Source organism: Myodes glareolus, chromosome 20, assembly GCF_982192425.1.
Source record: "Myodes glareolus chromosome 20, mMyoGla1.1, whole genome shotgun sequence".
Taxonomy (NCBI): domain Eukaryota; kingdom Metazoa; phylum Chordata; class Mammalia; order Rodentia; family Cricetidae; genus Myodes; species Myodes glareolus.
Window position 1 is genome coordinate 36,628,109 of NC_142045.1, and position 26,306 is coordinate 36,654,414.

Below are 26,306 nucleotides of genomic sequence, written 5' to 3' on the forward strand. Positions count from 1 at the left end.
TGGGTTTTATAAAGTGATGGAAATTTCCTGAGAAGGAAAGATGAATGAATATTAGACACATTAAAACCTGATCAATAAATTGTTTTCAGTGATGCGTTGCTGAAATCCATTTTCCCTGACTACTTAATCATGGCCTCAAACACAGAACAGTGGTATTTGGGAAGGATACATAATCAGTAATCATTATCAAAGCTGTATTATTTCTCCCACAACCACTTTACCATTTCGTAAAGTGGATTGTTACTTTAGATTCGCTAAGGTCAGAAAGCTCTGGGTTTGGCTGTCAGTATACTGTTTGACACTTAACATCTTGACATTCTTTCTCGCTCAAATTTGGTTGGTTTTGATATTCTTAATGTAGTGAAAATGATAGTCTTTCTTCTGTATTTCAATTATAAAATAAAATTTACTTTCTAAAGTTCTTGGCATTTAGTGATTGTGAAGTAACTGCTAATTCTGTCTCTGTTTTGCTCTATCTCTTTGAACTGTCAGAAGGAAATGTCACTGTTTTTTTTTTAAACAGCATTTCTCCCTCTTATGTTTTCATTAGTTTGATGATTATCAGTCAAGGTGTCTTTCTTTAATTTCCTACTTATATGTTAAAAACAGACAAAAGCAACTTAAGAGAGAAGAACTACTATAGACCAAAATTCGAGGTTCCAGTCCATCACTGAAGGAATGTGAGACAAGCTAGTCCCAGAGACAGCTTGAAAAATAACATCCATAATAAAAAAAGAGAGAATACCTTTACGCACTTCATGCAGGCTTACATTTAGTTCTCTCTTCCTTGCCCTCTATATCTCTATTCAGAAGTAAAAAAAAAAACATGGAATAATGGTGCATACTATAAGACAGATCTTCTGCTATCAATTATGCAATAAAATCATGTCCATAGATCATAGAACAGCCTAATCTACTTCTTTCTCAAGTGATTATACACTATACCAAGATGCAACTAGAAATAACATTCTCATAGAGTCTCATACATCTAATGTTGGCAAAAATTTCATATTAAAGACAAAATGAACTTGAACTTTTATTCTTTCCATTGCCACAATCTTTGGTTTACAAATGACACTGTGTATTCTAGGGGCGTATCTTTCAAATTGACCCATTCTTTAGACATGATGATTCGCATTACATTATTACTTTAGTAATAGTAGAATTTCTATTTTTAATGAAATATAGACATGCTTATATTATTTTTCTATTTAAGGAAGTATAAGATGGATGTGCCTAGTATCTGGAATTGTGGATAAACAGAGCTACAGAGAATTTCTTGGAGAAGGAAAACACTGAAATATAGTAGACCCATAAAAATCATATGGGGAAACTGAAATGGAAAAATTTATCCAAAAATATTTTATTAAAGTGCTTGCACACTCTTCATTTCTCAGACATTAATTATTGAAGGACATTATGAAAGAAAAATTCCAAATTGACAAATAAGAGCATTAGTGATAGAAAGCACAAAAATGCACTGAAAATTTAAATTACAGCATTCTTCTTTGTCTCATAAATGTTTAGGTTAGGTTCTCCTAGTTTATCTGGTGTGTGTGTGTGTGTGTGTGTGTGTGTGTGTGTGTGTGTATGATTGATTGATAAGGCTTAGGGTTCACTAATGCATCCCTATAAAACAAAAATAAAAACAAACAAACAAACAAAAAACCAGAGACAGATGCTGTGGTTCAACCCTGAAAACAAGAAAAGCAAAACTTCTCTTCCCACTAGAGAAGTTCTACCTCTACACAGGCTGGGTGACTGCACACTAAGTAGACTAATCAGACTAAACAGGATAAGCCTCTCTCTCTTCCCATTTTATATTCCTTCTAGCGCTGGGATTAAAAGTAGGAGCTACCACCACCAGAATTTGTTTCTGCATCAATCTTGTCAAGGTCACCAGAGTGACCTTGAACTCACAGAGATCCATTGACCTCTCTCTCTCAAATCCTGGGATTAAAGGTGTGTGTCACCACTGCCTGACCTCTAATTGCTTAGCTTTGCCCTTCTGATATGCAGGCAAGTTTTATTTATTAAAAACATAAATAAATATCACTATAGATTTCACTCCTAACTCCCAAGTTTCTGATTAATTGCTTTCTCTAAGTACTTTGTTTTCTGGGTTCTTTGAATATATGCTGTCTCTTTCTACCTCATGAACATTAACCTTGCTTTTCTCTCTTAAATATTCTTATATCCTTACTGTTACGGACCCTTGGGTCTTATTTCACTCATCATTTCTCATATAGCAATAGAGTTACTATCTCTCTAAAACTGTCCGTAGTCACATCAATATCTTCACTACTTTTATTTTTCATAAACACTAGCCATCATCAGTTACTATTTCTAAAGAAAATTTGTCAGCACTTTGAAGTAATTTCAATTTTATTAAAATGATATTTGGGGGCCAGTAAAATGGCAAAGCTTACAGAGATGCTTGCATCCAGGCCTTCTGTCCAGAATTCAATTTCTGGAATACTCATGGTGGCAAAAGAGAATTAGCAACTTCTCTGACATCCATACATATGACACACTTTAAGCTCTCTCTCTCTCTCTCTCTCTCTCTCTCTCTCTCTCTCTCTCTCTCTCTTTCCCTTGCCCCCCATCTCTTTTCCCCATTGTCTTTCTCCCCCAATAAAAATTTAAGTGTAGATATAAAGAATTTGGTTTTGCCCAGAGAAGCCAGGAAAAAGGAGAACCCTAAGTTAAACATACATGGACCCCTCTGGAAAAGAAGAAATAGGAAAAAAAAATCTCCTTAGTAAATTGGGAATATAGGGGAGGTTGGAAGGGGAGTGGAGTGGGAAGACATGGGGAGGAGAATACGAGGCATCAGGAAGGTTCAGCTGGGGGAAGGCCAGAGAGGGAGAGTAAGGAAAGAGATATCTTGAGAGAGGAAGTCAATATGGGGTTATCGAAAAACATGGCAAAAGGGAAAATTCCCAGGAATCCAAAATAAATAAATAAATAAACCCATATAAGAACCTAATAAATAATGGAGAGATTAAATAAACTGCTCTTTCCCTGTAATCAAATTGATGACTACTTTAATTGTGATCATAGAACCTTCATCCAGCAACTAATGGAAGCAGAGGCAGAAGTCCACAGCTAAGCACTGGGCTGAGCACCTGGAGTACAGTCAAAGAGAGGGAGGAGCAATAATATGAGCAAAAAGGTCAAAATCATGATGGGGAAACCCACAGAAATAGATGACCTAAACTAGTGGGAGTTCATTAAACTAGACCGACAGATGGGGAACCTGTCTGAGACCAAATTATGCCCTCTAAATGTGGGTGACAATTGTGTGGCTTGAGCAGTTTTGTCGGGCCACAGGCAGTGTAATTAGTATTTATCCCTTGTGCATGAACTGAATTTTTGGAGCCCATTCCCTATGAAATGGAGGAAAACCTTGCTCAACCTAGATACAGGGGGATGGCTTTGACCTGCCTCAAGTGATTTGACAGGCTTTGTTGCCTCCCTTTGGGAGGCTTCACCTCTCTGAGGAATGAATGGTGGGAAGGTGGGGATAGTGGAACTAGGGGAGAGAAAGGGAACTGGGATTGCTATGTAAAATAAAAAAGATATTGTTTTAAAACAAAATAAAGAAAGGGCTTTTGACTTGTAAACACTGATATGTGAATGCAATGCAAGAACTTGAGGAGACAGAGGACTGTGGAGTGTCAGTTTGAGCAGATCATGGATAAAAAGTAAAGTTTAAGTATTTTATGGACTGTAAACCGAGCCCTTACATCGACAAAATATAATGGCAACAATAACAAAAATAAGCTAAAGAGATTAGATACAAATTATTTGTCCAATACAAATGCGTCGAATTCCTGACCAGGTTTTCTCAATTAAGGCTTTATGGCATACCAGAAAGAAGCATCCCAAGTACTCTGAAAATAGGGTTACAGTTGAAATAAATAAATTAAGCAGATAAAGAACTCTGCTTCTCAATCAATTATTTATTCCCTTTTCTCACATTCTCAAGTTGGTCATTGACATATTTACTCAGAAATAATGAACTGAAAGGTTGAAAAAGAACTTATTTATTTCATTATGTGTTAAAGGCCAGTGTTCTGCAGAATACACGGAAGAACAGAGTTGCCAACTGCATTCAGTAAACATAATAATAATATCAGCAACATGTTAGCTCATTCTTTATTCTCTCCAAATTAAAAGAAACATTTGATGAAGGAGGAAATACACAGAGATTCCCCTAAGATCATTGGGAAAATTAGGAAGGTTAGCACTCCAGAAAGTATAACATTTACTTTTTTATCTCTGAAAAATTTTAAATGCATTTTTCAACTTTTTCAAGTTAAAGAACAGGATTTTCTTTAGTTCTCTAGGACATATTTTCAATTGAAAATAAAGTGTATCTGCATGAAAAACTAATGTACCATTAGTCAAAGTAGTGTTGTATTTATTGATAAGGCCTTGCTTTTCAATGAAATAAATTATATGTACTTCAATTACTGTATGTTCAATTTTAATTCTGTGCACAATGGTAAACTGTATTTCATGTTTGGAATAGAGAAGGAAGTAGAAACTTACTTGCTTATTGTAATGTATATTCATATACCTTTAAAGAAATCAAAGAGGAAATACTATGACAACCCCAAAAAACTAAATAAAATCCAGACATGATATTATGAAACATGGAATATGTAAAGATGTTATTGAGATTATTTTCTGAAAGCTGTCTCCTGCTGGGTGTGAAGTCTACCCTTAAGAGTGATTTCTTTCACTAGTGCAATAGAAATGTCCTTATATATATATGAAGGAGATTCTAATGAAACCTCCAAGTAATGAGGAAGCAAGTCATAACTGGCCATGACTTGTCACCCAACAAAATTTCTAGTAATAGGGTGTGACTTATCCATAGAGTTGCTGGCCCAAGGGGTTGCATGGAAATCTCCAAATAACCCAGTCTCAAGTCAAGACAACAGGCTACTCTTCACAAACTGACAGCAAGGCTCCTTTGCTGAAGATAACACCCACCCACCTCTTCAATATAGACAGATAAAGCTGGTGTCTACACTGATTCTTTGCCAATCCATCCTAGCTTCTTTTGAACTGGAAGGTAATCTGCAAATTATCTAAATTGAAATGTAAACACCAACCCAGTCACATATCCTTTGATATACAATACTGTCCTGACTGCAAAATATACACTTGTATATCCAGTATGGAAATCAGTACTGAACCTCTTTAGAAACCTAAAAATAGAAAAAAAAATTAACCTATGATTTAGCTTTAAAACTCCTGGGCGTTTATCTAAGGGAATCCACATTGTGCTACAGAGATACAATGGTGACTACTCTCAGCTTAACTTCATTTGGAATTAGCTAAAATTAAAAATGGAGGAACATGACCGATCTTTGGTTAATTTTACTCGGGAAGATAGATCCACTTCTAATCTCTATCTTTGAGGTGGAAAAACATACCTTTAATGCAGACTATATAGGTGGGAAAGTATATTTTCATTTATATCTTTTGAGTTGAACATATCCACCTCTAGTCTTGTGCATACTTTATAATAGAAGCCTACAGAAAGACATGGAAGAATGAAGTTTTTGCTCTTTGACTGCCTATTTTTACATAGCTAACGAGTCTATTATTTCACTGCCATTTGGTCCTACTTGTTCAGGATTCTTGCCTATTCAGACCAGCTGGGCCATCTAGTTTCATGGATGAAGCAACTTTTATATTCTTAGACTTTCTGTTCTTAGACATGACCACACCCTGTAAGTTGCATTCATACATATATGTTACCCTAGAGAATGTTTATTAATACACTTGTTCATATCTGTTATTGCAGCTATATTCATTATGTCTAGGAACTGAATATAGCCTAGATATTTACAATGAAAATGTGGTACATTTGCACAATGTGGTATTATTTAGCTAGAAAAAATTATATAGTAAATGGATGACAGACTAATGTTGCATGTTTCATTTCATTGTGAAGAATGGTTTTAGATTTTCAGATATGTATTTTTGCATTTGGAATACCCATAGATATCAAGAAAGAGGCCATGGAAGAATTGCAGTAAAGGAGAGAGAGAGAAAACACAATGATATTAAATGTCAAAAGGAAGAAGAACAGTTAAGTTTTTTTAACTTAAAATTTTCTTATTGTATTTTCTTCTTTTAGGCACTTGTGTATGCCTTTGTGTATATCTCTGTGTTTGTTGGGTTCACATGCCATGGTTTCTAAACATGGAAGGAGAAGGAATATATATAGGAGTCAGTTCTGTTTCTCCATCACATGAGATTTATGCATTGAATTCTGATCATCAAGCTTGGGAGGAAATAATGCAACCCAATGAATCACCTTGCTGGCCCTCTCTTCTATTTCTACTCTATTTCACTGACTTTTATTCTTATTACCCTCCTTCTCTTTGTTTGGGATTATTTTATCCTGATTTTTATAGTTCCTTGAAGCTTTTTATTCATTATAATAACATTTCATTTAAATATATATTTGGTCTATCAACTACAATATACATATTATATTATCTACTAATTGGAAAAATAAAAGATAACATTTTCCCCCAATATGATTCCATAAAAAAAGAAAACTATGTACTTATTTGCAAGTGCTTGTCAGTCAGATATTGCTTCTGCATTAAGAAGGAGGGCATCCAAAAATTCTATCAAGGAACTTCTACATCTGATAAATTCCTTTAATGAAGAGGTTGAACGTAAGATCAAGTCAAAAAAAAATAATAGGCCTCCTTTACATGGATGAAAAATGAGCCGAAAAAGAAATCATGGAAACAACAGCATTCACAACAGCCACAAATAATAAGATATGTTGGTGTAATTCTCAACTAAGCAAATGAAAGCTCTGCATGCCAGGAACTTAAAATCTTGGAAGAAAGAAATTACAAAAGATATTATAAGATGAAAAGATCTCACATGTTTATGGATTGGATTGGTAGGATTAACATAGAAAACTGGCTGTACTACCAAAAGCAATTTACACATTCAGTGTAAAATTCCAACACAAAATCCTTAATGAACCTTGAAAGGCCTAACAAGTTACAATAAGACCTGCTACAAACCGTCATATCAAGGTTGTATAAACAATGAAGCAGGCAGAAAAGTGTACCCAAGAATAAACAACAAAAGTCAGACACCTTTAGATACAGAGTTGAGTCTTATAAAAGCCCCAAAATAAACAACCACAGCAATGTATACAGAGGATCTAGGTCAGAACATGAGGTGGGGCAAGAGGAACTCAGAAGAGGAGGTAGAAGAGGAGGTTCTAGAGGGCTCAAGAACATCAAGAGAACTGGGCCCACAAAATCAAATAACCAGAGCTCATTGGGATTCAGAGAAAGTGAATCAAGAAACATTGAACCTTGTTAGGCCTTGTTCAGTGGATATCCCTGTGAGGCATTCTCTTTTTTGAAGGGAAACAGAGAAGGAGTGGATCTGGTGGAGAGGGGAGGAGACAAGGGTGATTGGGAGTATTAGAGTGAATGGAAACTGTGATTACTATATACTTTATAAAAGAGACAACAAAATGGGTCATCTGTCCACTTCTTTCAGCCCTAAGATTCCCTCTGGTACAGACCTCTGATGTAGGTGCCAATGCTATGTCAGTCCTTATAAATTCATGTGTGTCGATCCTATTGATGTAGAAGGGCTGCTTTCTTGGTGTCCTCCATTTCCTATGATTCTTAGACTCTTTCTGCCACGGCTGTCCCTTCAGCAGTGTTCATTGTGCCGTGATGGGAGAGGTTTGACAGAGATATCCCATTTATGTCTGAGTGTTCTGAGGTGTTTCATTCTATGTAATGTCTGGTTCCTGGTGTTTGTATTTCCTCCCATATATTTCAGGGGGAAGCTTTTCTGATAATGACTGAGCAAGGCAATGATTTGCCTCTCTCATGGTAGTGATCAGTATTTTTCAATATATCATTGATCACCTAATAATGAGGCTGAGAAATACTCAATAGAATGTGACAAGATTTAGAAATTATACTTTTGAGTTGAAATAGTGGCATGAGAAAAATCTGTGCAAACATGGTCCTAACATTCAGGGAAAACAAATTCCTATAGCCAAAGATGAGGCTCACAAACAATAAACTGACCTATTTTCAGAGATGTGAAGGGCGTAGAGTAATGACTTATGCAAAAGGAAATTTATACTGACTTTTATAGTATAAAATCCTATAAGAAACCCCATGTGAACTCAATACTAAGAATAAATAGCAATTATCATTCAAAAAGCCAACAGATGCACTCTTATGCAAAGAGTTTACTTAATGTGTGAGCATTGCAATTGAAGAGTGTTGAATTGACTACAAATGTACATAGAAGTTACTTTTAAGTGGGAAAAGGGGACATGTAATTTCTTATTCCTTTCTCCACAAATTATTATTAGTGACAGCTCACTATTCCAGACCACTGTCTCACTATCTCAGACCACCTTAGAGTACTATGAGAGAGCTTCTTTTATGATACTCAAAATCCTTCACAGTTCAGAGAATCATCCTAGTAAACTATAGAGTCTGGATCATAGGGAATTGTAGGTGTTATCAGTATTCCCCCACAACTTAAAATAGCCAAATTGTAATTCATTCTCTTCCTGTTTGCATTTACCAAAGTATTTTCTATCACAGTGGTAGCAGGTTTGGTGGAAAAAAGATGAGATTTTTCTGAAGGACTAGGCATTGCCATGACAATCCCTTTTCTAGAAGAATGTAATGTAAACTGGCCAGAGACAGGTCTTCAAGAGCACTGGGTAGGCACATATTTCTTGCATTAGTGAGACCCTTAAGGAAAAGCATAAGTAAAATATGCAGCATTTCAAAAACAACTTTAATTATGTGTATCCTTTGTGGGGATGATTCAAATAAAGTTAAATATTATTCTAAATGCATGTAACAGGCCAGTGTCCAAGTTTTTAAAAAGTATTAGGCTATCAATTGTTTGGTTTATGGGCATGGGTTCCATTTTCCTTCATTGTCTCAATATTTAGTTTTAGGAAATTTGCTATGTTATGGTTCTGAATTAATAGTTGCACATTGTGTTCTCAGAAATAAAAACTTACCGAGGAAGAAGTAATGACTACCTTAAGTGGGGAAGGGGGAACAGTAGCTTGCTAATAACATTTTCTGTACTAATGCACTGACCTGGATTTATATCTTTTATCTAGTGGGTAAATTTGCTCTGCCTGTAGGAACAGCTATTATGTCCCTTAGTGATGCCATTCAACCATGCAGAATTGCAGAGACCTTGAATCTGACTGCTTTCTCCACAGAGTCTATATTTAACCCACATCTCAGGAGCAAGCTGCACAGTTTCTCGCAAAAGCACCTGATTTCTACCTTTCTGGCTACCAGAAGCTCTGTAACCACACAGATTCACTCAAGAAAAATAAAGGAGAATTACAAAGCAAAAATAATAAAGCCACATAATTGAAAATTTAAATTGATCTAAACTCAATAGTAAATATTCATATTATAAGTTTTCGCCTTTTGTATTATATAAAATTATAGCCTATAACTTAGTGAGATTTGGTTGCAAGGTGATTCAGTTTTGTGTGTATGAAATATAAACTTGCAAATACATTGAATCAAAATGAACAATTTCTTTTAACATTATAGAATTGATCATTAGTTCATAAATGCCAATATAAATGTATTGACACAAACTTTTAAATTCTGTCATTCACTTATATTGGGATTTTAAAAATTATACTCACTTTCTTAATCTTTATTGTAAAGTAGTTTATGAGCAGTGCTGCTCTTATTGAAAACAAACAATAAATGTCCCTAAAGATTTCTCCTCATGATTCTGTCACTTATCAATGACAATCATTCAGTGTAAGATCAATATCAATGGAAAATTATAATATCTCAAGTTGGAAATGTAAGTCACCTCATGCACAGTCTCCTGAGCCTCTTATAGCAAGTGTCACTCCATGTATCCCAAGAAGGAAAGAAATAATGGAACATCTAGTCATATTAATTTTGAATAAAGTACTTTAGTCAATCACTTCTCTTATGGCTAGTGGAAATTCACTCATAGTTTATATAAATTCTATCATTTGATTACACGGATTTATCAAAATAGGTATTTACCTGGTTCATTGTTTGTAAGGTTTTGATGGTAGTAAAATGCTGATGGGAGAATGTTTTAACTGTTATCATTATATGTTATTGATCCATTAAAATCTAAATCAAACTTAATTGTTGTAGAATATTATTTAAAGGTGTACTAATTTTACTTATGCTGTGGAACATTGTTTTAATAATGTCTTTAAATATAAAGAGGTATTACTTTCATTTTTGCTTCATTTCTTTGCCTATCTAAAATACCTGATGGTCTAATAAAGAGCTGAACAGTTAATAGTAAGGCAGGAGAAAGGATAGGTGGGACTGGCAGACAGAGAGTATAAATAAAAGGAGAAATATTAAAAAGACAGGGGAGTGCTATAGGAACGAATCACCCAGCAACCAGCAAACCACAAAGTAAAACCTAAAGAAAAGGTATACAGAAATATAGAAAAACAAAAGATAGATGGAAAAATATAAGTTAGGAAAAGCAGGCTAGAAATAAGCCAAGCTAAGGCTGGGCATTTATAAGTAACAATATGCCTCCTCCATGTGTATTATTTATTTGGGAGCTGAATGTGGGTCCCTCTAAAATCCAGAAGAGTAAAGAGAGTAAAAAAAAACATTTAGGTACCCAATGTGTGGCATATTTCCACATGAGCCCTGAAAATGCTGAGAAAGAAAAAAAAATAAAAGGGAAGGGCTTCTTTTAAGAAATTCTGCCTGCTTGCAAGACCTTGAACAGCTAGTGTGTGAAGATGGAACAAAAATCAAAGTAATGATGCCTTCCACAGCACAGACACCAGAATTCTAGAGCTCTCGAAAGGTTGAATGCAGTTCCTCCTCATGCATCTCCCAACAGGCCCTGGAAGTGTTAGGCTTTACTTTCAGGACTTGACTGGAAAGCTGGAAGAGCCAATCTATAGAGCAGGAGAAGGACTGAAGTATGGTTTAAGAGCTTATGTTGGTTTAAAGTTTGTGAATTCTGGTAAACAAACAACAGCTTCTAAGAGACATGGGATTGAAAGAGAGACTGATAAAATAAACCAGCCTAGATACTTTAAGACTTTAGTAATTTTTAAAAAGTCAAAAAATATACTTATCAAATGGAAATCAAAAATACTTTGGAGGTTTGTTTCCATGGGAAAAAAAAGAAGTTGTGGATTTGTTCCACGCTGATCAAGGAAGACATCCTGAAACTTGACAGGTGATATCTATCAACAAAGATATTATTATCTCAAAATGTTCTCAGGGACACTTAAAGATGTTTTACCCACATTCAGCAGTAAAAGGTCTAGAGAAAACAATGTCCACATTCCCAAGAAATAATAAGCTTCTGTGTGTTTTATTAATTTCGGAGCTGAATGGCAGGCCACCCAAAAAGCCAAAAGATTTAAAAGAGTAAAACAAACATCATTAAATGGCCTTATTTTTCTATAGACATTATCTCCCAAACATGTGGCAAGTTATTTTTCAGATATAAATAATGAAAAAAGATTCATTAACCTTTCATTGGCACTTAAATAATGTCTTCATTTGACAAAGGCTAAAACTTTATTTTCAAAATCATGACAGATATAATATATTCTATTAAATTATTAATTAGAAAGAGAGTGGACTTCATATTTTTCATCATTAACCAGAAAGCAATTCCCTATACCATATTTCATATTAGCCTAGTAAAATAACAATCTAGTCCTTTTATGTTCAAACAACATTACCAAATTTAAAATAAAGGAATCCCCAAATATGAATAATTTAAAAGTTGATGGTTAATGTGAACACAGCAATTATTTTATTCATTTGATTTCCCTTATAACCAGAGAAAGGAAATGAAGGACAAAACACATGTTTGTATTTCCAGTATGAAGACTTGTCATATGGCAAGAAGAGGGGAGGAGGGAGGGAGGTGATATTAGAGTGAGAGAGAGGAAGGCAACGACAGCAGCCTCAGGATCTGGCCAGCATTTGAAAGAGACAGACAGAAAGCAAGAAGAAAAGTTATTTTCTGAGTTTGAACTGAGGGACCAGAGAAGACCAAATGAAGGAAATGGCAAATTTGTGGTAGCCTGAAGGGCCTGAGTTAGGGGCAGGAATTCTGGGAAGCAAAACCACATAGGGTCTCACTAGAGGAACAATTATTTTCCTGTGACTTTAGCAGGGCTTAAGGTAAACCTGTCTTCCTTGTGATGTTTCCTTGGCTGGATAATTTACCAGACCCAGAAGGAAGGTTAAGTCATTACTCAGGGCAGAGACTCTGTTCACTTTACCTGAAGGAATTTGTTTTACTTGTTTTTTTTCTTTTTTCTTTAATTTAGGGACTTTTTTCTTAATGATCCTTTATTATTGCTCTAACAAGATATAGTAAAGCTCTTCTGCGTTCACTTCTGAATAAAAGCTAAGCATCATTATAGGATTCATTTACTGATTTGTAAACTGTTAATCTTCTCAGTAAAATGAAATGTGTTCGGTTATTGCTCTCCTTCCTCAAATTTACCAATACTTACAAAAATTATGTTATAAAGATATTAATAAAAATGAATTTTTAAAACTTCTAGTGATGCAATAATTATTCATGCCATTATGCAGTCACTAACTTGGACTCAGATTTCAATAGAACACCTCAAGAAAAACAATATTTATGTTTCAATTTTATATATGGAAAACTGAGCTAAAATATCATAACTTTCAAATAAAGGTTTGAATGAGCTCTGAGGGATAAAAGTGATGTTTATAATTGACAAAGAATGCTATCATAAAAATTAGTTCTCATAATATTTTAAAAATTTCTCAAAGCATTTAATGAATATATGTTAGAGTTTATTCAAGAGATCATATAATATATCACAACTAAGAATATGCACATTAATATTTTACATACTAGAATGTGATGAATGTGTACATGTAAATATTTAACATATTTACTGAGATTTTGGACAGTATATTATAATTCTTGGCAGGAAAGAAACTTATTACATTTCATAATATCTTAAATATACTTCAGACCAGATTTAACTTTTAAGTCTGAAAATTTTATATGAAATATTAGACTTTTTTCACCATTTCCCTAAGTGTGACAATCTGAAATACTTTGCTTTATTTCAGAAGAATTGGCATCACAATGAATAAATATATCCAATAATTCAGTAGTACTATGAGATAAATTATTAGTTAAAAGGTTATCTTTGTAACTTTCTAAAGTGTACATTTTAATTGCAGTATACTAGATAAATAATGACTCAAATATAATTAATTTGTGTATTTTTATATCTCCCTATGCATAGAATTGATTAAAAGCCAACAATATATATTTAGATAAGGTTTTATCTAAATATTCAGAAGTTCTAAAAGACATTATTGCAATTCTTGCTAATTTGTATATATTATAGTTAGTGTTATTTTTACATGCACACAGCCCTACTTTCATGAAGTCACTTTCCTACTCCCCATATCTTTGAAAGATGATATTTTTCATATTGAATTATTCATAAAATCCTAAGGCTAATTTATACAAGAAAGAAAAGGAAATGCTACTCTTGCTTATAAATCTTTGTTTATGGACAGAGATCTAAAAAAATTTATAATCACTCTTTTATGGCAAGTTTCTATCCTATGGTGTATTAACATGGGAACATACCCTTAAGTCAAAAAGCAATGTAATCAGAGATGGATCTCAGGATATTTGGTTTAAAATAGTTCACAGAGTAAGAGCATGAACAACTCTTTAGACAGAGTGTGGTGTTTCTCTTTCAAGCTTCATGACGAGCTTAATGAGTTTTATGTTGTTGTGAGAGAATAGCATGCCTTTTTCCATTGATAGAGACTATGTGCACAAACCTTGTGTAAACTTAGGCAATTTGTACATGTGAGAGATGAAATCGACTATTCAAAGACAATGCTAGTAAATGAGGAAATTCTTCTTGATAACAAAATCTAAGAAAGACAGGCCAGGCCTTTATTAGTCTAATAAAATTAGATTTTATTAGCCAGTTATTCATGAATTCTATTGCAAGTTGGTGTGATTATGGTGTCGCACATTGTCAAGGTGGACTGAAAAAGACCATGTTACTCGGTGTTACTGAGTTACATGAATGTACTTAATCTGCTGCTTTTACATCAGCATGGTGTAACCTCTCTGCTTCTCATTCCATAACTATAGAGAAGATAATCATGACTGTTATGTTCCAGAGATGGAAAATGACAAAGTAATGGAGACTTGAGAATGGAGGTTTCACATTTGAAAGTTTCAAGGAAGGGCGGGTAGGAAATGCTGGAGAGAGACAAAGGGAAGAAAGGATGTAATTATATTAAAATTTAAAACAATGCAATTTTTGGAAAGTCATGTGAAATATATAGATAAAATCAAATTCTTGAAATTTACAAGTGATAAAATAACATTAAAAATGGACCTTTTATTTAACATAATAGAGAGCACACAACTCTTCAAATTTATGAAGTAGAATAAGTCATGACTTCAGGCAAGAGTATCAATATATCCTCAAAAGATATAATGCGTATACCATGTTTAGTGTGAGACAGTTAGTTCAAAGAGAATAGAGATAATGAATTATACTGATGACACAATATTTTTTTAAAAAAATGTTTTATTTTTCTTTTGTGAAGGCAAGGGAGATTTATTTCCTTCTCTCCTGGTGTTCCAGTGTGCTTAATAAGTTGAATAGGACAAAAAGATAGTAATGATTAGCATTCAAAGATAGGTGGGAAGCAGAGATGTATGGTTAGTCATAAATTAATGAGATCAGGGAAATAAAAACTCGGTTTTACAGATGGCAGGGGAAAGAAAGACACAGGCCCCTTACAATGATATTAGATCATTGTTAGAGAACACTCATGGACCAAAAACAAGACAAGCATTTGGTTTAAATTTCCCCTGGCATATGAGAAAGTGAGTATAGATTATTCTGAGAGCTAAGATCCCTTAGTCATGAGGTTCCCCTGCTGCTCAGAGTTTCACAAGTAGATGTGAAAGTAGGTTTAGGCATAACAGTACCTTTAAGGTTATTCTTGTTCCAGTGTATAGCTTCCCTGGGTTATGTGGGAAAAAAAAAACTCAGGGAAGGGTCTGGAGATGTTGTAGGTGGCAGCTAGTTTATTCCCAGCAGCTCAGACCAGAAATAGCCGCACAGAAAATGTATTCATTAAATCATTTCTTGGACTATTAGCTCTAGCTTCTAATTGGCTAGTTCTTAATTTAACCCTTTTCTATTAATCTGTGTACCACCACATGACTGTGGCTTACTGGAAAGTTTCCATCTGGCATCTGTCTTTGGTGGGCTTACATAGCTTCTCTCTGACTCTGCCTTCTTTCTCCCAGCATTCAGTTTAGTTTTTCCTGCCTAGCTATATTCTATTAAGCCACTGGTCAAAATAGCTTCTTCATTTTTTAACGAATAAAAGCAGTGCATATACAGACGAACTTGCCACACCATTTTCCATTTTCTGTTTAAATAAAAAGAAAGATTTTAACTTTTACATAGTAAAATTGCATATAACAAAACAGGTATCAAGTAATTATAGTTACAATATTTATGTCTACTTTATCCTTTTATCACAACTAAGGAAAACTATAACTACAACTCTCCATTCTTCAGTTCCATCAAAAACTGCAGAAGGATATAATATTACCTAAGCAAACAGGAAGTGCATTGTAATTAACTTTCAAAACTCTAGAATGGATAGAGATATCTTGCTGCCTAGGCAGTCACCCAAAGTTCTTCTTTACCATTCGTTCAACTATCTTCAGCCCAGTATAGAGCAGATTTTTCCATGATTCAGGAAATTTAAAAGGCAGTTCCATCTATAGTGACAGTTTGTAGTCCTTTTTTTCTGTGTTCTGCAGAATGTCTGGCAGACAGACTCATTTTATTCTTTGATGAAGCAGGAACCACAAAAAACTGTCTCACCATCTTTAGGCAACTTCAGTAGTCATTTTTCTGTGGGCGCTGCGTGTCCAGTTCATACAGCATAGCATCAAATAGTTTAGGCAAGAGCAGTTTCTTGCCCCAATAGCTATCAAACTCCGTGAGGATCCTCTTTGATGCTCATCATCCTCTTGAAGTTGACTGGTACTTCCAGGAGCAAATGTGTCTAATCAAGGAGATAACAGAAAAAAAAATGTGACCTTACCCTATATCACATTTGTAGATATAAAAAAAGTACAAAAATAGTTGAGAAAGATACCGGTATACTTCATACTTGATGGAATTTGATGAAGGCAGTCATTTCATTTAGGTCATGAAATCTAACAACAACAGCAAAAGGATCATTGCTTTAGAAATAGACTCAAGAGGTCAGAGAGATCTTTCATCACAACTTTGGGCTATATTTTATTTGTGGATGAATTCCACATAGTGTGAATCAAGATTATAAAAGATATTCAGATGTTATCATTATCTTCTAATATCTTCATTCTTTATTTTATCTTATAGTAAAAAATATATCTCCTTATTTTTTTATTCTGTTTGATTTCTGTCCATCTTTTCCTTCTTAAGGGCACAGATATTCTCTTGTTGTTGATTAATTCCAAAGTTTTTGAAGAATTTTAATAAAATTCATAGAAAAATATTCACATTGCTTCTGCCCTTTTGTGGATTAAATCCATAGTCAAACATGTGTGTACGTATTTTACAGGAAAATTGAAATGTAATATGCAATCATACCTCAATCATAATAAACACATTCTTTTCTTATTTTAATTAATAGATATCTATCCAAAATAATTTTTATTATTAAATGTACTACTTGATTTCTTCAAAAAACTGTGATAAAATGAATATAAAGATCATAATCTGATATTCATTGCAACCTATATCAAAACACATTGTTAAATGCTAGAGAAAACATACCTTCATTTTTCTTAAAATACAAATTTGTAGACAGAGGCTGCTTGGTCATTTCCCAGTTTCCCTGACCAGAAATAATTGCACAGTAGTTGTATTGATTGCAATTCTGTATTGTCAATAGCTTAAGCATATTTGTAGCCAGCTCTTACATCTTAAATTAACCTATTTCTATCATTTGAAATTTTCCAGGAGGCTCGTGCTTTACTGGTAAGATTCTGGCTGGCATCCAGCATCTTTCTCCTCTGTAGACTACATTGCATTGCTTTGACTCTGCCTACTCTCTCCTCTATCTGCTTGGAATTCCCACCTTGCCCTATTATGCACTGTAATAGGCCCAAAGCAGATTCTTTATTAACCAATAAAAGCAACACATATACAGAAGAACTTCCCATGCCACAAATTAGTCAATAGTAACTGAGAAACATTACCTTTAAATTCTTTAGGTAAATAAGAATAATAAAACCAGATGAATGCTGCACATAATATTCAGACACACAAATACTATGAAAGAAATATTATGCAAAGATTTTCTCTCATAAAACATACCTACATAATACTCACTTCAGCAGCACATATACTAAAATCAAACTATACTGAAAGTGTCCTTCTATGACTGTAGAGTCATAGCAATCACTATTGCAGAGTAACTTCATTCTTTTATGAAATAACAAAAAAGTTTATCTAGTATACTGAAATGAGAGCAGTGGGCATGGAAGTATCTAAAAAGACACCTGTCCCAAAGGTTGATATTTTTCTGTCTTTCTTTGCAGTTCTGGGTATTGATTCCAGGGTCTTATAAGAGTACTGTAAGAATTCTTAAACTGAGATATTATACCTTCTAAAGTAACTATATTTTAAGTATTTTCTTTCTCCCGTTAATAAATCCATACAAATCAACATTAGTAAAATATTAGAGTATGTAAAACACTGAATTCCACTTCTTGCCTAATTCTAGGATTATTTCTCTTTGACTCAAACCTCTTCCTATACACATGTTCTGTGCTGTCTTAGATGTCATATAAGGAAGACATGATGCCACAATATTGGTCCTAAACTAGGTGGTGCCTAATCCATTAATTGATGGGTAACAACTTTAGAAAAATATGAACATAATTATTTGTAACTTAATTTTTCAATCAATTTCTATTTTACCAATATAGCTAGTTCTTCTCAGTAATAATTACTTTAAAATTGTATGTCTTAATTTTTTTCCGTTTTTTTTGAAAGTAATTTTATTAAATTATAAAAGTTTCCATTTACGCCCCTCTTCCCAATACCCTCCCACTCCCCCCCCTCCTCCTCCCTCTTTGTCCCTAAGGGCAGTCAGGGTTTCAAGTCCTGTGGGAAGTTCAAGTTCGTCCCCCCTCCCTCCAGGTCCAGGAATGTGAGTATACAAACAGACTGGATCCCAAAAATCCAGTATATGCAGAGGAAACTAGTCCCAGTGTCATTGTCAATGGCTTCTCAGAAAGACTCCGGGCCAGCCCCATTCAGAGAATCCGGCCACATTCAGAGAATCTGGTTGGATCATGTGCTCGTTCAGTCGCAGTCCAACTGCCCTTGGTAAACTCTCATTAGATCCGACCCCTTGTATCAGTGGGTGATAGTATCCCTCGCAGTCCTTCGTCATTTTCTTCGTCCTTCTGCTCCTCATTTGGATCTTGGGGGGCTCAGTTCGGTGCTCCAATGTGGGTCTCCGTCTGTATCGCCATCCATCGCCAGATGAATGATCTATGGTGATAAGCAAAATATTCATCAGTATGGTTATGGGCCAAGGCCGGTTCAGGCACCCTCTCCTCTGTCCAGAGAACAATCTGGGGATCTCTCCTTGGACCTGGGATCCCATATATAATCAAGTTTCCTATAAACCCTAAAACGACTCCCTTAGTTGAAATATATTCTTCCCTGATCCCATATTCATCCTTCCTCCCTTCCCCCCATCTCGGTCAACCAAGCTTTCTCCATTCCTCCCCTACTCCCTTCTCTCTAACCCTCTCCCCTTCCAACAACCCTCCCACCCCCCCCATGCACCCAAGGTTACCTGGGACTCTTGACTATTTCCTACCTCCTGGCGGATAGCTAAATAATCTTCATCAGGTTCGTCTTCTTATTTAGCTTCTCTAGGATCACGAATAATAGGCTCAAAGACCTTTAAATTATGGTTAGAATCTACTTATGAGTGAATACATACCGTGTTCCTCTTTTTGGGTCTGGCTTACCTCACTCAGTAAAGCGTTTTCTATGTCCATCCATTTGCATGCAAAATTCAAGATGTCATTTTTTTTTTTTTTTTACCGCTGAGTAAAATTCTAATGTGTATATGTTCCACACCTTTTTTAATCATTCTTCTATTGAGGGGCACCTAGGCTGTTTCCAGGTTCTGGCTCTTACAAATAGTGCTGCTATGAACATAGTTGAACAAATGCTTTTGTAGTATGCTAGGGAATCTCTAGGGTATATTCCCAAGAGTGGAATTGCTGGGTCCTGAGGGAGGTTGACTCCCAGTTTCCTGAGAAACCGCCACACTGATTTCCACAGTGGCTGCACAAGTTTGCATTCCCTCCAACAATGGATGACAGTTCCCCTCTCTCCACATCCTCTCCAGCATAGAATATCATTGGTGTTTTTGAGTTTAGCTATTCTGACAGGTGTAAGATGGTATCTCAATGTTGTTTTGATTTGCATTTCCCTGTTCGCTAAGGATGTTGAGCATGACCTTAAGTGTCTTTTGGCCATTCGAAGTTCTTCTGTTGTGAATTCTCTGTTCAGTTCAGTATCCCATTTTTTAATTGGGTTAATTAGAGTTTTAGTGTCTAGTTTCTTGAGTTCTTTGTATATTTTGGGGATCAGGCCTTTATCTGATGAGGGGTTGGTGAAGATCTTCTTCCAGTCAGAAGGTAGCCTTTTTGTGTTAGTGATGGTGTCCTTTGCTTTACAGAAGCTTCTCAGTTTCAGGAGGTCCCATATATTCATTGTTTCTCTTATTGTCTGTGCTACTGGGGTTCTACCTAGGAAGTGGTCTCCTGTGCCTATGTCTTGTAGACTACTTCCCACTTTCTCTTCGATGAGGTTCAAAGTGGTCAAATTAATGTTGATATCTTTAATCCATTTGGACTTGATTTTTGTGCATGGTGATAGATATGGATCTATTTTCATTCTTCTACAGGTTGACATCGAGTTATGCCAGCACCATTTGTTAAAGATGCTATCCTTTTTCCATTGTATACCTTTAGCTCCCTTGTCGAAAATCAGGTGTTCATAGGTTTGTGGGTTAATATCCGGGTCTTCTATTCGATTCCATAGATCGACTTCTCTGTTCTTATGCCAGTACCAAGCTGTTTTCAATACTGTAGCTCTGTAGTAGATTTTAAAGTCAGGTATGGTTATACCTCCAGAAGTTCCTTTATTATATAAGATTGTTTTGGCTATCCTGGGTGTTTTGTTTTGCCATATAATATTAATTATTGTTCTCTCAAGGTCTGTGAAGAAGTTTGATGGGATTTTGATGGGGATTGCATTGAATATATAGATCGCTCTTGGTAGAATTGCCATTTTTACTATGTTGATCCTCCGAATTCAAGAGCAAGGGAGATGTTTCCATTTTCTGGTATCCTCCTCAATTTCTTTCTTCAAAGACTTAAAGTTCTTGTCAAATAGCACTTTCACTTCCTTGGTCAGAGTTACCCCCCAGATATTTTATGCATTTTTGGCTATCATGAAAGGTGAAGTTTCTCTAATTTCCCTCCCTGCTTCTTTATCCTTTATGTATAGAAGGGCAACTGATTTTTTGGAGTTGATCTTGTATCCTGCCATATTACTAAAGGTGTTTATCAGCTATAGGAGTTCTTTGGTAGAGTTTTTGGGGTCGGTCATGTATACTATCATATCATCTGCAAATAACGAGAGTTTAACTTCTTCCTTTCCAATTCGAATTCCCTTGATCCCCTTATGTTGTCATATTGCTATTGCTAGAACTTTTAGCACTATATTGAAGAGGTATGGGGAGAGTGGACAGCCTTGTCTTGTTCCAGATTTCAATGGAATGCATTTGAGCTTCTCTCCGTTCAGTTTGATGTTAGCTGTTGGCTTGCTGTAAATAGCTTTTATTATATTTTGGTATGATCCTTGAATCCCCAATCTCTTCAACTCCTTTATCATAAAAGGATGTTGGATTTTGTCAAATGCTTTTTCAGCATCTAACGAGATGATCATATGGTTTTTTTCTTTCATGTTTTTTTATATGATGGATTACATTGATAGATTTGCGTATGTGGAACCAGCCCTGCATCTCTGGAATGAAGCCTACCTGATCATAATGGATAATTTTTCTAATGTGTTCTTGGAATCGATTTGCCAGGATTTTGTTGAGAATTTTTGGCGTCAATGTTCATGAGTGAGATTGGCCTATAATTCTCTTTCTTGGTTGTGTCTTTATGTGGTTTTGGTATCAGGGTAAATGTAGCTTCATAAAAAGAGTTTGACAATGACTCTTCTGTTTCTATATTGTGAAATACCTTAAGGAGTATAGGTATCAGCTCTTCTTGGAAGTTCTGGTAGAATTCTGCATTGAAACCATCTGGTCCTGGGCTTTTTTTTGGTCGGGAGATTTTTGATTACAGCTTCTAATTCTTCACAACTAACAGGTCTATTTACATTGTTCACCTGGTCTTGCTTTAACTTTGGTAAATGGTATTTATCTAAAAACAAATCCATTTCTTGTACATTTTCCAACTTTATGGCATATAAACTTTCATAGTAAGATCTAATGATTCTCTGAATTTCCTCTGTGTCTGTGGTTATGTCCCCCTTTTCATTTCTGATCTTATTAATTTGAGTGTTCTCTCCCTGCCGTTTGATTAGTTTGGCTAGTGGTTTGTCAATCTTGTTGATTTTCTCCAAGAACCAACTTTTTGTTTTGGTGATTTTTTGGATTGTTTTCTGTGTTCCTATTTTGTTGATTTCAGCCCTCAGTTTGATTATTTCCAGTCTTTTACTCCTCCTGCGAGAATCTGCTTCTTTTTTTTTTCCAGAGCTTTCTGGTGTGCTGTTAAGTCTCCAGTATGTGCCTTCTCTGTTTTCTTTAATTGGGCACTTAGTGCTATGAACTTTCCTCTTAGCACTGCTTTCATTGTGTCCCATAGGTTTGAGTATGTTGTGTCTTTATTTTCATTAAATTCAAGGAAGACTTTAATTTCTTTCTTTGTTTCTTCTTTGACCCAGGGGTGATTCAGTAGTTGACCATTCAGCTTCCATGATTTTGTTGGCTTCCTGGAGGTAACGTTGTTGAATTCTAACTTTAATCCATGGTGATCTGACAAGATACAGGTGGTTACTAATATTTTTTTGTATCCGTGGAAGTTTGCTTTTTTACCAAGTATGTGGACAATTTTCGAGAAGGTTCCATGAGCTGTAGAGAAGAAGGTATATTCTTTCCTATTTGGGTGGAATGTTCTATAGATATTTGTTAAGTCTATTTCATTCAGTACCTCCAATAATTCTCTTATTTCTCTGTTAGTTTTCTGTCTGATTGATCTGTCCATTGGTGAGAGAGGTGTGTTGAAGTCTCCTATTATTAGTGTGTGTGGTTTGATGACTGCCTTGAGTTCTAGAAGTGTTTCTTTCACATACGTGGGTGCCTTTATATTAGGGGAATAGATATTCAGGATTGAGACTTCCTCCTAATGAATTGTTCCTGTTATGAGTATGAAATGTCCATCTCCATCTTCGGATTGATTTTAGTTTGAAGTCAATTTTGTTAGATATTAGAATGACCACACCTGCTTGTTTCTTAGGTCCGTTTGCTTGGAAAACCTTTTCCCAACCCTTTACTCTGAGTAGATGTCTATCTTTTTGGTTGAAGTGTTTTTTCTTGTAAACAGCAAAATGTTGGATCCTGTTTTCGTATCCAGTCTCTTAGTCTGTTCCTTTTTATAGGTGAGTTGAGTCCATTAATATTAAGTGATATTAATGACCAGTGGTTGTTGATTCCGGTTAATATTTTTTTGTGTGTATGTGTTTAGTAGAGTTTGTGTGTTTCTCTTCTTTGAGTTGAGGTTGTGAAGGGTTGCTAGATGTCTGGGTTATTGTAGGCAGTGATGGCAATGTTGGATTCCTTGAGTTGCGATTTTCCTTCTATTACTTACTGTAAGGCTGGATTTGTGGCTGCAAATTGTTTAAATTTATTTTTATCCTGGAATATTTTGTTTTCTCCGTTGATAGTGATCGATAGCTTGGCTGTGTATAGTAGTCTGGGCTTGCATCCATGGTTTCTTAGTTTCTGCAGTACCTCTATCCAGGACCTTCTGGCTTTCATGGTTTCCATAGAGAAGTCTGGTGTAAGCCTGAAAGGTTTACCTTTATAAGTTACTTGACCTTTTTCCTTTGCAGCTCTTAATATTTTTTCTTTAATCTGTATGTTTTGTGTTTTGATTATTATATGGCAAGGGGATGGTTTTTTTTTTGATCCAGTATATTCGGTGTTCTGTATGCTTCTTGGACCTTCATAGGGATATTGTTCTTTAGATTGGGAACGTTTTCTTCTATAATTTTGTTGAATATATTTTCTGAGCCTTTGATCTGCAATTCTCCTTCTTCAATCCCTATTATTCTTAGATTTTTTTTTATTGTGTCCCAGATTTCTTGAATGTTTTGTGATGAGAATTTGTTGGATTTGCCGTTTTCTTTGACCAGAGCATTTATTTTCTCTATGGTATCTTCAGAATCTGAGGTTCGTTCTCCTATCTCTTGTATTCTATTGGTCATGCTTGATTCTGTAGTCTCTGTTCGTTTACCTAGGTTTTCCATATCCAGCTGGTTCTCGGTTTGTGTTTTCTTCATTGCCTTCATTTCTGTTTTCAATTCTTGAACTGTTTCTTTTACCTGTTTGAATGTTTTTTCTTGGTTTCTCAGTGTATCATTCACAGATTTACTTATTTCCTTAAACTTTTTGCTATACTTCTCATCCAATTCTTTAAGGGAGTTATTCATATCCTGTTTAAGGGACTCTATTGCTTTCATGATGGCACTTTTTTCCACTTCTTCTGGATTAAGGTGTTGAAGTCCTTCTCTTTTAGGGTCATTGGGATCTGGTGTTTTCATGCTGTTTTTCAGATTGTTGGACGAGGTCTTGCCTTGGCATCTGCCCATCTCTTCCTTCAAATTCTCTCTATTGGATCTTCTGGTACCGGTTCAGGTTCCCTTGTTGGGCAGGGACTTCACTGACAGAATGCCCACCTTTCCTCAGGCAGGCTATTGAAGCACAGGCACTCCCTTCTTCCGGGATGCACCTACAGCCCAGGCCCAGTGCACAAGGCAGCTAAGCTGGGGAAATTTTATGGCCCCACGGGGAAGGGAGAAATATAGGAATTTGTACCTGGATGGAAGCTGGGATGGCAGGTGGGCTATTGAAAATTTTCACATAGATGTTCATTAGTGAGTTTGGCTTGTAATTCTCTTTCTTGGTTGGGTCTTTGTGTGGTTATGGTATCAGGGTAACTGTACCTTCATAAAAAGAGTTTGGCAATGACTCTTTTGTTTCTATATTGCAAAATACATTAAGGAATATAGGTATTAGCTCCTCCTGGAAGTTCTGGTAGAATTCTGCATTGAAACCATCTGGTCCTGGGCTTTTTTTGGTAGGGAGACTTTTTATAACAGCTTCTAATTCTTCACGACTAACAGGTCTATTTAGATTGTTCACCTGTTCTTGGTTCAACTTTGGTATATGGTATTTATCTACAAAAAATGTCCAGTACTTTTACATTTTCCAATTTTGTGGCATACAGGATTTTGTAGTAAGATCTAATGATTCTCTGAATTTCCTCAGTGTCTGTGGTTATGTCCCCCTTTACATTTCTGATCTTATTAATTTGCATGTTCTCTGTCTGCCCTTTGATTAGTTTGTATACGGGTTTGTCGATCTTGTTGATTTTCTCCAAGAACCAGCTTTTTGTTTCATTGATTCTTTGGATTGTTTTCTGTATTTCTATTTTGTTGATTTCAGCCCTCAGTCTGATTATTTCACGTCTTCTACTACTCCTGGGTGAGTCTGCTTCTTTTTTTTCCAGAGCTTTCTGGTGTGCTGTTAAGTCTCCAATGTGTGCTTTCTCCGTTTTCTTTAATTGGGCACTTAGAGCTATGAACTTTCCTCTTAGCACTGCTTTCATTGTGTCCCATAGGTTTGAGTATGTTGTGTCTTTATTTTCATTAAATTCAAGGAAGACTTTAATTTCTTTCTTTGTTTCTTCTTTGACCCAGGGGTGATTCAGTAGTTGACCATTCAGCTTCCATGATTTTGTTGGCTTCCTGGAGGTAACGTTGTTGAATTCTAACTTTAATCCATGGTGATCTGACAAGATACAGGTGGTTACTAATATTTTTTTGTATCCGTGGAAGTTTGCTTTTTTACCAAGTATGTGGACAATTTTCGAGAAGGTTCCATGAGCTGTAGAGAAGAAGGTATATTCTTTCCTATTTGGGTGGAATGTTCTATAGATATTTGTTAAGTCTATTTCATTCAGTACCTCCAATAATTCTCTTATTTCTCTGTTAGTTTTCTGTCTGATTGATCTGTCCATTGGTGAGAGAGGTGTGTTGAAGTCTCCTATTATTAGTGTGTGTGGTTTGATGACTGCCTTGAGTTCTAGAAGTGTTTCTTTCACATACGTGGGTGCCTTTATATTAGGGGAATAGATATTCAGGATTGAGACTTCCTCCTAATGAATTGTTCCTGTTATGAGTATGAAATGTCCATCTCCATCTTCGGATTGATTTTAGTTTGAAGTCAATTTTGTTAGATATTAGAATGGCCACACCTGCTTGTTTCTTAGGTCCTTTTGCTTCAAAAGGTGTGTTGAGTCTGTTGATATTAAGTGATAATAATGACCAGTTGTTGTTTACTCTGGTTATTTTCCTTTTTGTGTGGGGATGTAGTTGAGTCTGTTTTTCCCTTCTTTGAGTTGTACTTGTGAAGGGTTGCTAGAGGTCTGAGGTATTGTAGACAGTGTTGGCAATGTTGGATTCCTTGGGTTGTGATTTTCCTTCTATTATGTTCTATAAGCCTGGATTTGTGGCTACGCATTGTTTAAATTTTTTTATTAAACTGGAATATTTTTTTCTCCATTGATAATGAACGATAGCTTGGCTGGGTATAGTAGTCTGGGCTTGCATCCATGGTCTCTTAGTTTCTGCAGTATCTCTATCCAGGACCTTCTGGCTTTCATGGTTTACATAGAGAAGTCCAGTATAAGTCTGATTGGTTTACCTTTATAAGTTACTTGAACTTTTTCCTTTGCAGCTCTTAATATCTTTATTTAATCTGAACGTTTTGTGTTTTGATTATTATCTGGCAAGGGGATTTTTTTTTTGA